The 15,959-nt window shown below is 37.0% G+C and overlaps 1 protein-coding gene across 1 annotated transcript in view; it reads left to right on the top strand.

The window, feature by feature from the left end:
• Nucleotides 1–15,959, top strand: part of nrxn2b (neurexin 2b) — a 742,597-nt gene that overhangs the window by 145,477 nt on the left and 581,161 nt on the right. The window lies entirely within an intron of this gene.

Raw genomic sequence — 15,959 nt, forward strand, 5'->3', positions numbered from 1 at the left:
GTGGCCATCATATATGGTGCTGGTAAAGCATCCGACTCACTTTGCATGCACCTTAACCCCAACCCTCAGATTTTGTGCACTTGTCATTAAAGACAGATGAACATGCTTAAGAATAACAGTTGATATTAGTATGCCTGTGACAGNATTTTTTTTTTTTTTTTTTATATAATATATGACCATCATTTTGGTGCTGGTAAAGCATCCGACTCAGTTTGCATGCACCTTAAGCCCAACCCTCAGATTTTGTGCACTTGTCATTAAAGACAGATGAACATGCTTAAGAATAACAGTTGATATTAGTATGCCTGTGACAGAGTGAACTCAGATCTTTAGGGCTGCCAGAATCAATGAGCCCTTCAATAAATCACATTTTACTCAACGCTCATACCTTTAAATAAAACGACTTCCATCCGTAGCTGATGCCGACACATGGAGCAGACCTGCTTCCACAGGTAGCTCTGCTTGTTTCACCTTCAGCACTGTCAAAGTGCCTCTGTGTGAGGGTATAGATTTTTACAACAATGCCCTCCTGAGGAAATTTAGAGAAAAACAGTGTACAGGCAGTGCTCATTCAAACTCTATGTATTCATACATCAATCAGTCTCTCTGAGCTTCCTCTTAATCTCTATTATCTGTCTGCATGCGTTTGTTTTTCTGTCCGGCCGTCCCTTCAGCCACCCAGTTTGATTCCACGTCGCCTAATTAATATTCATGCTGGTATATCATAAGCAGTTATGGACATGCACAGTTAGAAATGGTTAATTCCGAGCTTCAATGGAGAAAGCATCAATGATGAAGTTAATTAAAGTCTTGGTGTGAGAGAACCTATTCTGTTGTGGCATCAATTCAGAGCCTATATGCATTCATAATTTATTCATCTCATAAATGATAATGAAATAATCTGAGTCCAGGGAAGTCTGTGACATCTGAGCCATTGCCCTGAGTATTTTTACTGTCTTTCTCCACCGGAAAATAAATACCATATGCAGTGTGATGAAGCTCAAAACCAGTTTAAGGCTATACAACATTAATTGGTTACCAGTCTTACTCTTCTCAGAGACAAATAAGTATAATTTTAAACCACTGACTTTTGTACTGAAAAATGGGAATTTGATCCTTTCAGAGCTCCTCCTTTATTTGTTATAAATAATTATTGTTTTACATTTAGCCTGTTTATTTGATGATAAATGGGGGATAGGTTAACAATGTTAGTGGGAAAGAATTACTATATTTTATATTTTGATAAAGTGAAATGATAACAGAACATTAGTTTCAAAGCCATTCCCAAGAATGGTTCATATTAACAAGAATGATTTATTAAGTTTGTCGAAGAAAAGCATAATGACTCACTGTTCTCAATGATTAATCATAGTTTGTGGTACGAAGACCAACACTGTTTATTAGATCAGTCCCATTCCCCAACGAATCATCTTCAATTTTGTCTTTACATGACACGCTGCAGTGTAAATTCATGCTTTTTCAAATTTGTACATATTTGTTAAAACAAGTTTGTTGCAAGTTGTTGAGTCTCCATCTGCAATTTTCGACTTGCATATTGGTGTGCTACCATTGATTTTCTGTGTTAACCACCACAACAAAATTATCTTTGGTATCTTTTTTTTCTCAACTGACTCTCAGTTATGTTACATTAGTTCTTCGTGGTTATCCCCTAAAGCTTGACTGGATGCTGTCAGATTGGTTCAAAAAAGTGGATCATCTGGGGAATCAAGCCTCACCTTGCTGGGAATGAATAGTGTTAATGTTACTTGATTCAGGAAATGAATTGATATGTGGCACCATTTAAAAAAAAAACAAACATACTTTTTAATCAACTTGAGGGAAGGTATCAAGTATTTTAGAGTCAACAGTCCAAGTCCAAGTGAAGTCATGAGTCATTGGTGTTAAAGTTGAAGTCAAGTCTTTTTTGACATTATCAAGTAGAGTCTAAAGTCATCAATTTTTGTATCTCAAGTCTGACCCGAGTCCAAGTCATGAGACTACAATCCACACCTCTGATGACTGGAGCATAATAGAAACAAGACCAAGAGTATCATAACAGAAACACACAAACACTACCAATATGTTCCATAAAAGAAAGAAAGAAAGACAAGAAAGAAAAGATGAAAGGTAGATGTAGCTCTGTTTTAAGAATATCTTTGCACATGCATACAGTCCTTAGTTGCGCACATAATACTACTTGAGTTAATTAGGAACATGTGATACATGTGTTACTTCCGATTCATGGGAGTTCTTCAAACAGAGAGATGAGCTGCGTAGTAGAGCAGCTCAAATAATGCTGCAATACTCCACAGAGGGAAGCTCAAATGGTTAAACAGATGTAGCTGAATTGACTTTGAGCTTTTAACACTGAGGAAGATCACATTGTGTCTCCATCAGAGGTAAGTATTCACTTGAACTCTGTAATGAAACACCCATGGTATGTCAATGGATTTAGATGTTAACCTATTTCCTTTAAAGAACACTTGCTACAGTGATGAGAGGTTTGCGGGTTTTTTGCGCCGTATGAAAGTTAAGGAGATTTGGGTCGATGCCTTTTCTACTCCATTTATCCCATAATTCCTGCCCAGCATCCACTTATTAATTATTCACTTTCTGCCCCTCATTCCCCCCACCCTATTTACATTTTTGGCTTCAGGATAATCTCAACAGGCTTTTATAACATTAGCTTTTTCTTGACCTGTCAGTCCTCTTTTCTTCTGCACACCGGCACTTAAAAAAGTTGTCCTTAGTTCCATTACATGGTCAAAATACATCTCATGGGGTTATAGCTGTTGTGAAGACAATAAATAAAAAAACAATTTGGGAAGGGTTTTCCGATTTTGTAGGTTAAAACAGCTTCTGTGTCATGTGTTGTCAAGTGTTGTCAATCACGCCAGTGTGCATTGTTTGACAACACATTCAAACATGTCTGACAGGATGAATCAACTCTAACAGAAAGGTCTCCTGTCAGTTTTTATTTACAGCTTGTATCATTTTAAGGTGAGGGAGGATGTATATTGATTCAATCTTCAAACAAAGGCTCTTGGTGTTTAAGGGACTGCAAATGAATAAAATAAGGAAATCAAAAGGAATATGAAAAAAAGCTGATAGCTCCAACATTTACACTTTGTAAATAAATGTTAGCTGTCACTGAAATATATATGCTATGTAAAGAAATCAACACAACAAAATTCAAAGACATGCAGAGCTTCTCTCTGCGTTATTGCATTTGTGTTGTGACACTTGTTCACTGGGAGCAGCTGAGCACCTCTGCTGAAGCAGTTAGAGATTAAAGGTGCAACAGAGCATTCCTGTTTATGAACTCTGAGACATTATGTTTGGCCAAATGAGGGTGATGGCATTCAAACCTGACTGACGCAGATTAGTGAGCCCCAAGATGCCTTTAATGCAAGATGCATGCATTTTAGAATATGTAACTTTTTGAAATAGTTGAGAAGTTTGTAGTTTCCCTCTTTATGAACAGCAAGTCATCTTAAATTTGCAACAACCATCAAAACTTCTCCAATTACCCCTGCAGCAGAGTCTACTCGAGTGCCCATCAATATTTTCAGCACTCAAATTTTAACACATTTTTGCCAAACTGTCACTAATTAATTACATCCATTTCAGTCATTAATTCCTGCTAAAACTGCTCATTCATTAGCATAATTAATCAATATTTTTTCAGGTGCAGTACACTATGTGGGTTTGTTTATAGATGAAGTAACTGTTTGAATAACCTGCTGGGAGCCAGTCAGTTAAGAGTACTCCACCAATTCAGCATTGAATTCCTATAAAATTATTGGTCTCAAGATGGACGGTTAAAAGAAAAAAGAAATCAAAGTTGATGCAGCAGAGCCAGGGATATCACATCCAATAAAACGTCTAATAAATTGCCTCATCAGTCGAAGCCACTTGTTAGACAGTGCGCTGCTCCTTGTGGAGCCATAAAACAGCTTTTCTTTATACACATGCAGTAATACTTTTCACCACCTGTAAACAGACTGTTTAATCATGGGGATAGGCAGAGTTGGTACTCAATTTCAAAACTGGGTCTCTCTCAACGTGCACTCGTTGACCTATGCAATCTCGGTTGCTTACTCTGGCAATGACACTAAAACAAATAATGTAAGAGCATTACATCTACACATGACGTCTATGATGCGTGGTTACATCACATAGACATAATCTAGCATTAAAGCAGTAGTGTTGTAATTAGCCACATAATGGCAACAATGTATGTAATACAAAGGGACATGGAAAGTGAGCACACATGGGCAGTGTAAATATGCTGTCTAGTATTTTAATGCTTGAATACTTTATCGCCACTGTAAAAATCTCTCATATTTTAAATTCAGTCTGGGACTGATATTGTGTTTTGTGAAAATGAAACAAAAACCTTTTTTTATAGCTGCGTGTCAACTCTGGATGATAAATGTATGATAAGTTAAATTGATGATATGCTGATTGAGAAGAAAGAACTGCAGTAACTAGGGGTGGGGTAAAAAATCAATCATGCCTAATACTGTGATATTTTGCATTGTAACAATACACTGACACCATTTTTGTTCTTCTATCATTTAAATTATTAATAATACAAATAGAAATTAAAATTTTGTTAGCCTTCTAGAATAATAAAATCAGTTACTTTTTCAGTCCACTGCATATAATTTGCTGCGATAAAAAATTACTGAAAAAAAAATGCTATCTTATTAGATAAATGTTGCCAAAGTGTTCCTTTGGGGACAAAATTTGCAGTTTAAAAAAATTATATAATAATATAATATAATAATAATATATTATCTCAATACTCAGCATATTGCACTATGTTTAAAATAGCAATAATATTGTATCATGTTAATATTAGATTTCGCCTTAAGTATTGTGATAATACATTTATTATTTTTTGAGTATTGTAATAATATTGTATATTGACTTAAATATCGAGATAGTATTGTATTATGACTTCAGTATCGTGGTGATATTGTATCATGACTTCAGTATCGTGGTGATATTGTATCATGACTTAAGTTTCACAATGATATTGTATTCTGACTGGAGTAAAGTGATTATACTGTATTCTGACTAACTATCGCAATAATTTTGTATCACAACTTAATATTCATAATGATATTGTATCATGACTTAAGATCTGTAATAATATTGTATCCTTACTTAAGTACTGTGACTGTACTGTATTGTAAATAAGTGTTGTGATAATTTTGTATCACAACTTAAGTTTCATAATAATATTGTATCATGACTTAAGTATCATGATAATTTTGTATTGCAATTTAAGTTTTGTGATAATACTGTTTTGTGACTTAAGTATTGCAATAATATTGATCATGTGACTTAAGTATCATGACAATATTGCATCATGACTTAAGTATCATGTTTGCATTGTATCATGACTCAAGGATTTCAAAATATTGTATCGCAACTTAAGTCCTGTGCTAATTTTGTATTGTGACTTTAGTCATAATAATATAGTACTATGATTTCAGTATTGAAATAATTATGTATCATGGCTTAAGTATTGTGATAATATTAGATCATAACTAAAGTATTGTGATAATATTGGATCATGATTTAAGTAGCATGGTATTATTTTACTCTGACTTAGGTATTGCAATGATATTATATACTGGGGCCTCTGGTGAATCCTACCTCTAGAGGTAACTTAAGGAAACCACTTGGAATACTTAAGTCTTGTTGTGATGAATACATGTAATGCCTTATTAGTATACCAACGTCTGGAAGCGTGTTTAAAGCACAACAAGTTCTCACTGAGTGAATCTCAAATAATACCACAAAGTCCCAGTTAAAATCACTTTGACCCAGCCAATTAATTGGTAGATTAATCAACTAATATAAATATTAAGTGAATAATTTAATCAAGCAGCAGGGCTTGGCAACAGTAACCACAGACCATTAACTGGGGCAGAGCATTACAGCATTAGTCCAATCACATCTAACAGAACAAGCACACTAATCATAAAGGAACAGAGCAGAGGCCTTGATAGCAGGACACTCCAGCGTTTACAAAGTACCCTTCTTAACCTCTCACAAAGTACCAAAGCAGACTGAAATGTCTCCGCTTTGTTGGACCCTGGAGAGCCTTCAAAGTGTCCTTCAAGTCATTACTTTACTCTTATGCATAGACAAATCACACTGTGCCAAAATCTTTATTTTCCCTTTTTTATATCCAGCCGCCTCCTCATTTATCATTTTCCTCTATTCCAACTCTTATGACATCACCCACAAATTCAGAATTTTTGGCTTTTGTGCAGTTTGCTGAACATTTCATGAAGCCTGTGTGGCATCTTTACTTCCATTACCTCAACTTGTTAACTAGTTTCAATTAAGCAGGACAACTGAGAGCCATACACAACTGATTAAACCTGTTTATCATGCAGATAATAACCATCTCACCAAATTAACCATGTAGAAAAAGGTGTCATGCACAATTTTTTAAAGCCTGACAGTTATCTAGAAACATGTAATAATAGTGCTTCACAGTGAACGGGGATAAACTGTAATGCTTGATGTGGTGTTATATGCTCTGTGCTTTGCTTTGGCAATTATGGCGTAATTATATCTGCTTACAATTGTTTTGTTTGTACACAAAAAAATACACCCTACTCAAATATTGTTTTCCCTTTTGTTTTAACACGCGTCCTCTTGGGCGAAAACAATATCTATCATCCATCTAAGATGAGACAGTATCTCTCTCAGTGTGCCCATTTTATCATTTATCCTTGCTTCTAATCTCCATTTTCTAAGAAAAGGGAAAATAAATAAATAAATAAACAAAAATCATGTCTTATCTAGTGTTTAGTGTCTATATTTTGCTGTTGACTGACATGCTCAGACACTCTCAGTGGCAGGCTGAAATTACATATTGTTCTTGTGGGGGCTCGCTAATGGCAAATCTGGGAGCACTTTGGTGTTTCGCTAGGAAAAAAACAAACCATTTAATGAAATCAGCGATCAGATGTGGATGTTTTTCCAGTGACAGTGTTGAGGATGTAGACATAAAGGGGAGCTCATTACAGAAAAGAGGCAGAAAGCAGACCTAAGCCATGCAGGCTGTAAATGCTGACACTTCATCAAGTGAAAAACCATGAAAAAGAAGCTCTTTTACTGTAAGCCAAGAAAATGGTGTACACAGAGAAAGCCGGAGACATAAAATCTGAATGCTGGCATTCGGTATAGTTTGTACACAGGTAGCATGTAGCTTTAATGTGTGTTTGTCATGTCTAATATCACGTGTGTTTGCATTTGTACTGTCAAGGAGCACTTGACATCAGAGGAGAGGTATGGGCTGAGGGTAGCAGAAGGGGATTTGGTGAATTACCAGACTGCAGCCTCAGCATCCAGTCCAGAGGATTAGAGCATGGACTGGGGTCCAGGAAAGAGATGTGCAGACGCACTCGGAGAGGGGGATCAGTATGTGCGTTTGTGTGTGAAGCATTGGTCAAACACTGGCTTCTGGCACTACCCACCATCTGAGAGGGAGCATGTCATATCACAGGCAAGCACCCTCAAGGTCACTGGGATGCACAGGAAGCATGATGTGCGGCGTGCCAGTTGATATTACTTCATTTTAACAGAATGCAACACACACACTTTTTAAAACTCACTGGACTATTAAGGACATGTGCAAATTTAATGTGACTGGGTGAAGCACTTAGCTATTTACATGAAGTACACAGATGTTTTGAATTTCGGTAATAGTCATTTTCCCTCAACTAATACTTAACCTTTTGAAACCTGGAGCGACATCACTTGTCCTGTGCTGCTCTCAGACACCTTTCATAAGTATTTAAACCTTTAACCACAAAATGAATGAAATGATTTCTTTCTAAAACATGGGGAAAAGGCAATGAGCGACTTTATTAGAAATGTTTAACACATTTCAGGAAATTAGCGGATATAGAGATGCATTCTTAAAACGCTACAGGGAAAAATGTCAAGGGAAAAAATGAAAAAAATTGAGGAAATATTATCATAACTAAATATTTAAAATTATGCTACAACATTATTATACTTTTGTAAATGCTTTTCTAGTCATATCCCTTTTTTTCTTTTTTTATACTAATTTTCTGGCAATAATCTTGTACTTTTCAATCATTTATTGCAATGTTTGGTTAATTTATTTTTTCGTTACTTATTGCTTCCTCCTTTCCATGTTTTCGTAAAAAAAACCCACACATTTTGCTCTATCAAAGGTTGAAAAAAGATTTCATTATGGAGAATGGGCTGCAACACTATAACAGGAAGATGCCAGACTTACATAACTGACCCCTAACCCTTACTTACTTCCTAACTCCTCAAAATTACTATTGTAACATTGTATGTTTTCTTCTCAAACACATTATTGTTTTCACCCCTTAAAGCTACTGTAATGTCTTTCTCTTCCACACTGCGCTCAAACAGGGCTATGATGAGTGTTAAGGCCGTCACTCTTATTTTCTCCTGGGAGAGCCACTCAAGCGTACAGGCCTCTTAGGGTCCAAAGCACCAATGGTTCCTCGGAAAACTGCTCTGGCTATCAACCCAGCTCAGTCGCTCAACTGTGGCACTGTTACCTGGCAACAGAGCTTCCCCCCACCTCCTGTGGATGCAGCAGGATAAAAATAAATAGAATTATTAGGTAGACTACAGCAGGATACTTAATTGACATGGGTAGTTTTTTTAAAAAAAATTGCAAACTACATTTGATATGGAGTCTGGTTTGGCTGGTTGTTGATTGCTTTATTGAAGAAAGGGAAAAAGTGGGGAGAAATACCCTTAGATACATTTTAGGCTCAAACTAGTGTCTATTACAATTCAATACAAAAAAAGATGACTTCATCTTGTGGTTTTCATGTTTCCTTTCAGACACAGCAAAGGACACTCTCTTGCTTTTTATACCTTGGAGGCATTATTTTTTGGGGTTCTCTATCCATCCCATTCTTTTTTTTTTTTTTTTTTTTGTACTTTATTTTTATAAAAGTGGACATAGACAACATACAGAAGAGCATAGAACGAACATTTGGTCACCTATACATTCATTCAGACATTATACTGATGGGGTCACAAATACATGATGGCTCAATGAGCATCTCTTGTGGACATGTACACAATCCATTTTTCCCAGTAGTGCAAATATTTATCAGTCTGTAGATTTAACAAGAAGGTCATCCTTTCCATATTTTGGATATTGGTCACAATATCGATCCAGTCAGACTCTGCTGGAGGTGTGGGCTGTAACCAGCTCCGAGTTATGGTTTTCTTACTGGCTGCTAATAAAATTTTCAAAAGATATTTGTCTCGTCCCGGTATATGGGGTGCAATATTCCCCAAGTAGATTGTGGAGAAAGAGCTGTTGAATTCATCTCCAAAAATATTTTGTATTACTTGTGTAATCTTTTGCCAATATGGCTGAATAGCTGGGCAGCTCCAAAATATGTGAAAATGGTCTGCTAGCTGTTCACCACAGTTCCTCCAACACAGTCCCCTGGCCGTCTCCCCTGTCTGTACATATTTTATCCATCCCATTCTTGTGAGCGCAAGATCTCAGGAATGCCATGAGGGAATTTCTTAAATTTTGACACAAATGACCGTGTGGACTAACAATGAAATTATTAGATGTTGGTGGTGATAGGTTAAAGGTCAGGATCACTGTGACACCATCTGTTGCATTCTCGTGAACGTGGTATCTCAAGAACCCCCTTATGGAATTTCTTCAAATTTGGCACAAACATCCACTTGGACTCAAGGATGAACTGATTAGAATTTCGTAAAAGGTCAGTGTTACAGTGACCTTGCATTGGTCTCATTCTTTTGAAGGTGATATCTCAAGAACACCTTGAGGTAACTTTAAATTTGGCTCACATGTGCACTTGGACACAAGAATAAACTGATTCAATTTTGACGGTCAAAGGTGAGGGTCACTGTGACAATCTCAAATCATGTTTTTGACTATAACTCAATAATCCATATGCAAATCATCATAACATTTCACACTAATTTCTAATATGATAAAGTTATGAAGTGATGACAATGTATGTCCAAAATTTCACTGGTCAGCCTAACTGTTACACCATAATGTTCTACAAAAGCACTTTTCTGACCTTCACTCAACATATGATGGGGCTTTGGTCAGACTCTGAATAAGAGACACTAATTTTGGATTGACACTGTGTGGACTGTAGAGATCTTCTGTGCAGCCGAGTGGAAGATATGACTGAAGCATTCACATTTTCACAAATATGGATAAAACTGTAAGTGCAACTTGGCTGCTTTGCAGAGACATACAACCGTAAAGTGGTAATTCTAGTTTTCAGTTCTATCCACATGCAGTCGAACGTTTGTTTATTTGGTGGGTCTGCTTGTTAGCTGCGCTGTCATTTGTGTGTAACCTAATTGGACAACTCTTTTGGAGTTGGCATTACTGTATATAATGCTGCCCATGCATCAAAGAAACACAGTGGCATTTTTGTGCATGTGAATAAACACATACACCCACACCTTTAAAGTCGTACTAAAGTTAAGCTTGGCCCTAAGCTTCATTGCAATTGATGAGCTATTTACCATATAATTACGGCCTGGACACAGACAGCCTACGTAAAACACTAAAGAGTAGCTGTCATATTTCCAAAGATCCACTTTTCAACAGCAGCTCTCATGTCTGCAGTGAAGCTGGGCTGATATACAGTCTCCCACTTATTTTACCTTGCACTGGCAATGGTGACAGCAAATAGACTATTTAACCTCAGTTGACTCCAGGGATTCCAGTATTGACCCTGGAATATGATCAAAAGCAAATATCCTAAAATGCATGAATAGCAGAGGGGGTATGAGAGAGGGGAGGGCACAGGGGAGTGATGCTTGTAAATACCACATAAAAGACACATACCAACATACTTGTGTTATGAATACCCTCACAAATTACATGCTTTTCACAATTTAGAAAACCAAGGACAGGGTAGAGGGGTGACACTCAAAATCACAATACAGTACAAGGATGAAGCATATTGATGTTACTGTCTTTTGAATGCTACTTCTATTTTGCTCATCTTCCCTGTGGTTGTTTGCCCTCATCTAGATTCTTATTTTTACCTTCTGACCAGCGTTATTTCACTTTATGATCACAGTATTCTTAATCATAATAAGTCATTGATGTCCATCAGCCTTTTAGTATTCACAAGGATAGTTGATGATTTGAGATTCATATGTGTATTAAACCGGTTAGCCATTTGGTTGGGATGCCCAAAGGTAGCAAAATAGTTGAGGCGGTCCTTTGAAGAAAGACCGCAGAATCAGTTGTTTCATCAAGCGCCCCAAAACAGCAGATATTTCTGTTCCAAGTGATGATGCCAAATACTTTATCTCATCTAATTTGGAGGACTTTATACAAGTTGTTCCACAAATACTTTGATCTTTCCTCACATGGATGCCTAGAAGATGGCTCTCAAATATGCTTTGAAAGTACAGGTCCCATATCCTTTGTTTCATTTGACAAATCACTTTCTATGCTAGTTTTGCAAGCTGCATTTAGAGAGCTTTAACTTGCCTGAGCAGGAACCATGGTCTGCTTTCCAAGCTGTGCAGGTCTTTAGGTGTCCTGCAGTTTTTGACTGCATGAGGGGACAGCAGCTCAGAATGCTTGATTCCCTTGGGGATTGGCTGGTCTGGGACACTTTAGAAGAGCAGTACTGTCTCCATGATCATTGCTCTTTATCACTTTCTGGACTAGGGGTTGGACCTGAACAATGATTCAAGCACTCTCAGGTGACAGGTGATATAACCCATGGTTCTGTGACCAGGGACTGCAACAATCACTCTGCCCTGGAAAGCACTTCAGAATTTAGTGCCTGTCTCTTCTTTTTTTGGTTTGGATTCCAGTTCATCTGGGCACACTGCCTTCACCTCATGGGCTTTAGTGGAAGCTGTGGTTCAAGTAGTCCCACTTGCCCCTTTGTTCATGTGATCCGTCAAAAGGTGCTTTACAGAGTGAGTTCTTCTTTTAGTGGAGTTCTCTATGACCAGTGGTTTATTCTTGTCTTGTCTTTGGTTGGCTTGGTTTTCAGTGACTGTGGGATTGGCAGAGGGGGTCCTTGGTTCAAAGTACCCTCTCCTGTGAGCTAGGTTCCCTGGATGTCTGAGCCCATTAAATTAGCAGCAGACTCGATGTCCAGAGGAGGCCTAAACCAGGAAGGAGAAAGCTCCATCCTCATGTGGTCGGAGAGATCTAGAGCTGCTTTGCATGATAGAAGTTAACTGTTTTTGCTTGCTGGGGTGAAAGCACATTGTTCCTTCTTTTTTTCTTTGAAGAACAATAGCCCACCTCTGGGGTAGGATATAATGGTGCACACATGGCCTCAGGGCTTGCTTTATACCTTCTCTCCTTTCAGTCTTCTCCTGTTGTTTTTAGGAGGGTTGTGTAGTGGTGAGGCTAAAATGGTAATTGCCCAAGATACTGTGGTTTGCACTGATTCAACCTCCTTCCCAAGACCCTGTTATTATCATTTCTTTAATTTAAATGTAAGCAATTAGTCAGGATGTTTGTTTTAAATCGTTTGGATTTCAGTTTAATACCAAGGCAATCAAACTGTGCTAATTTCTAAGTACCTACTAAGTAAGTTGCTTGGCCTACTGGCTTAACCTTTAAAAACACTGACCCTCCATGGGGTGAATTTGAGTTCCTTACTTATGACTTTTTCAATGAAAGCAACCTTTCCTAGAGGTGACCCCTTCTGTAAAGGACGTAACTCATTTTACAGTAATTACACTTCAACAGGAGCACCTTACCTTTACTTGGCTTTTATGCTAAAAAGGTGTTGTGTCCCTGTCAGAGAACTGTAGACTGCAAAGCCTCACTGCACATCCCTTGGAATGAAAAAACCTGAAAAAAGAAGTACAGAGACTGAGCAGTAGTGAGACGCTGTTGAAGAAAGACAGCCGAGATAAAGAGGTAGACTGGGAAGTAACGTTCAGGAATTAATCTTCATTTATTTATTCTGTTCAAATGCACTGCTTTGCAAGTCAGAGTAGCAAAAGTTTGAATCAGTCTTACACATTATAGTCATGCTTGGTTTTTGAGTGACATTTTAACATTCAAACCAGTAGGTAACTTTACAGTATAACACCACTGAAAAGCTTGATTAATTTCACTGCCTCTGCGGGAATTTTCACCTTGAATGTCAAATGTTCTTTTAAAGATCCCATGATAGCCAGTATTACCATGTTCATTTTCACTATAGAAGGCAAAGCGATTCATGTTCATGGGCTCAAATGAAAACCCTGAGCTAATTTTCCCTGTCCCTGTGTCTATTAAGGACATCTGCTACACCTCTTGGATGTTACAGTGACACAGATGAAATAACAATGTTGAACAATTTGAGCAGTGTATGTCCCTTTAGTCTTCAGCACGCACACATAGAGATGTCTGAGAGTTAGTTTTACGCAGAGCGCTATGTAAAGGCCAGACAGCGGATGATTACTTGTCAGTGACATCTTGAGGGGAAATTAAATGGAGACACTGAATATCACATGCTGATCTCTTTGCCCTATTACTGATTAAAAGCCCCTCTTCAAATGCTGTAGCTTCGGCACATCGTGTTCTCTGCACTTGCTTGGATGAATATTTTACCTCACATCGAACTTTGTAAAGCCAAAGTGACTGGCTTATTAGTAATCCATATGACGTTTTATCTAATACCGACTAGGATGTCATTTAATTCAGCTGGATATTTGACAATGAATGAAGCCATAGTGAAAAATGCTGGGAACAGTAGATTACTTCTGCATTTTTTTCTCTGTTCCTAGTTTGTTATTGAATACTTTCATGTAATAAGGATGTGCTGTGTTTAAATCATTTAAAGTGACCAATTATAAGGCCAAACACATACATGTTACACTCCAAATAGTATTTTTCTGTACTTCCCAACTTGCCACAATAGCTTTGTTTACATACACACTAATATTCCAATATTATATGACAGTATTATATGACTGAATATGAAAATATTCAGAATTTGACATGAGTTATGAAGTAAGCCTTTATTCAAATAAAGCATTTTCGAATGGAGACCTTTTAGGAGCATTCTTTGGACATGGACTGCGCATTCAAGATATGCATCTAATTTGTTTATACCACACTTTGGTATAAAGTTTAGTAGTTTATACCACACTTTGTGACACAAGCTGTCCACAAACCAACTAACCAACAGTTGGAAGAGAAAAATACATGTGTTTAAAGATTATGAAAGACTTTAAAACATTATCTTTTTCGGGATAAGGGCCTAAAACAGAATATTTTGTGCATGTAAACATAGTCACTGAGACATCATATCAGAGGATGACACATGATAATTGTATAACTTACATTCTTTGCTGTTGTTTGAAATTCAGTTTGAATCCTTGTTGTCATTTTTCTTTGTTAATAGAGTTAATTAGAACATTAATTTCATGCCTGATGTGCATGTTATCTCCACTGCCAGTTTATTTCAGTGGAATGGGGTCCATTCTGTTATTAGTTTATTTTTTTAACCAAAAGGAAGGTGTCTATGAAGACTACCTGGAGGCAATTTCTTTCACCAGTAGTTTTGTTTCACCACATTTGTACAAATATTATACTTTTGTGTTTCACCCAGGGGATTTAGTAATATGATTATCATTTTTTACTTGAACAGCATTTAATTTGTTTTTCAATAAAGTTACCCAATAGAATTTAAATATTTTAAACCATGCACGGGTAGGACTGGACAATATGTCTCTTGATCTTTTAGCTATCTTGATATCATCTTAGATTTTGAAAATTATTTTATTTAAGTGTTGTCTTTTTTATTTTATTTTAAAGGCTACATTACAGTAAAATGATGTAATCTTCTGAATTAAACAGGCTGTTCTAGCTGCTCAGGTCTTGGTTTTCTGCTATTATTTGCGTGATTTTAGTCATTTTTTAAAATCTAACATTTCATTGTAATGATTTTTCTTGAAAGCACCAGTAGTCAACCCTAAAATATTGTTGCAATATTGATATCAGAATATTTTGTCAAAAAATAGATCTTTGATTTTCTCCATATTTCCCAGCCCTGTGCACAGGTAGTTACTGTCAGTGGTGAACCTCTAGCATGGGATTTATGGTACTTTATTCCTTGCACATCTTAAAAGAGCACAGTGGAGTGAGTAACATACTGCTTTTATCCATTTATCTCATTAGGTGAAATCCACCAGTAATAAGATCTTGATCAAGGCGGAATGCCAACAGTTTTTCCTTGTTTGCTCGCTGTTGTGGAAAATGAGCACAAAGTCATTGCAACAGTTGGGTTGTCACCTCTGTTGGAGAGTATAGATTTTCCCCCACAGTCTCTTGAGAATTCAGTAAATGCACAATCGTCTTTCCTGTTTTCAAACTTTGCCCACTACAGGGGGAGACTCTTGTAGGCACACGGCTTTGTTATTTCCGTGTTGATGCCATTATTCACAATGCAAGAGATCGCACCAGGAACAGCTTCAGCTGTTGTTTGATGTCAGTAGACGGAGACATGGTGGTGAGATGAAATATTAATAGTGAAACAGTTCAAGTAAGAGCCGTGCTCAGTTGGAGTTTTTGACTGAATTCATTGATTCCTAATATGTTGTTCTTGATGTTGCCTCACGCCCACTGCCTCTGTCTTTACCTCTCTTATGCCTTTTTAAGAAGTACAGCTTTGAAAGCATAAATAATGTTGGTTTATGGGATGAAGTCAGTAATGCTGCAAAGCAAAGATAAAGTGCATAGTAGAAAACACAGTGGTTTCTCTTTTTTTCATGAATTTGGAAAATCTGTTTCAACTCAGAAACTTGTACTTTTGTACGTTTTTATTTTCTAATTCTTGATAGCATTTTTCACAATGTAATCAGCTTCGAACATGTAGATTTACTCTCAGTTTTAATGATCTTGGTTGAGATACTTGTTTTCAGTA

This window comes from Plectropomus leopardus, chromosome 23 (assembly GCF_008729295.1).
Source record: "Plectropomus leopardus isolate mb chromosome 23, YSFRI_Pleo_2.0, whole genome shotgun sequence".
NCBI classification, from domain to species: Eukaryota; Metazoa; Chordata; class Actinopteri; order Perciformes; family Serranidae; genus Plectropomus; species Plectropomus leopardus.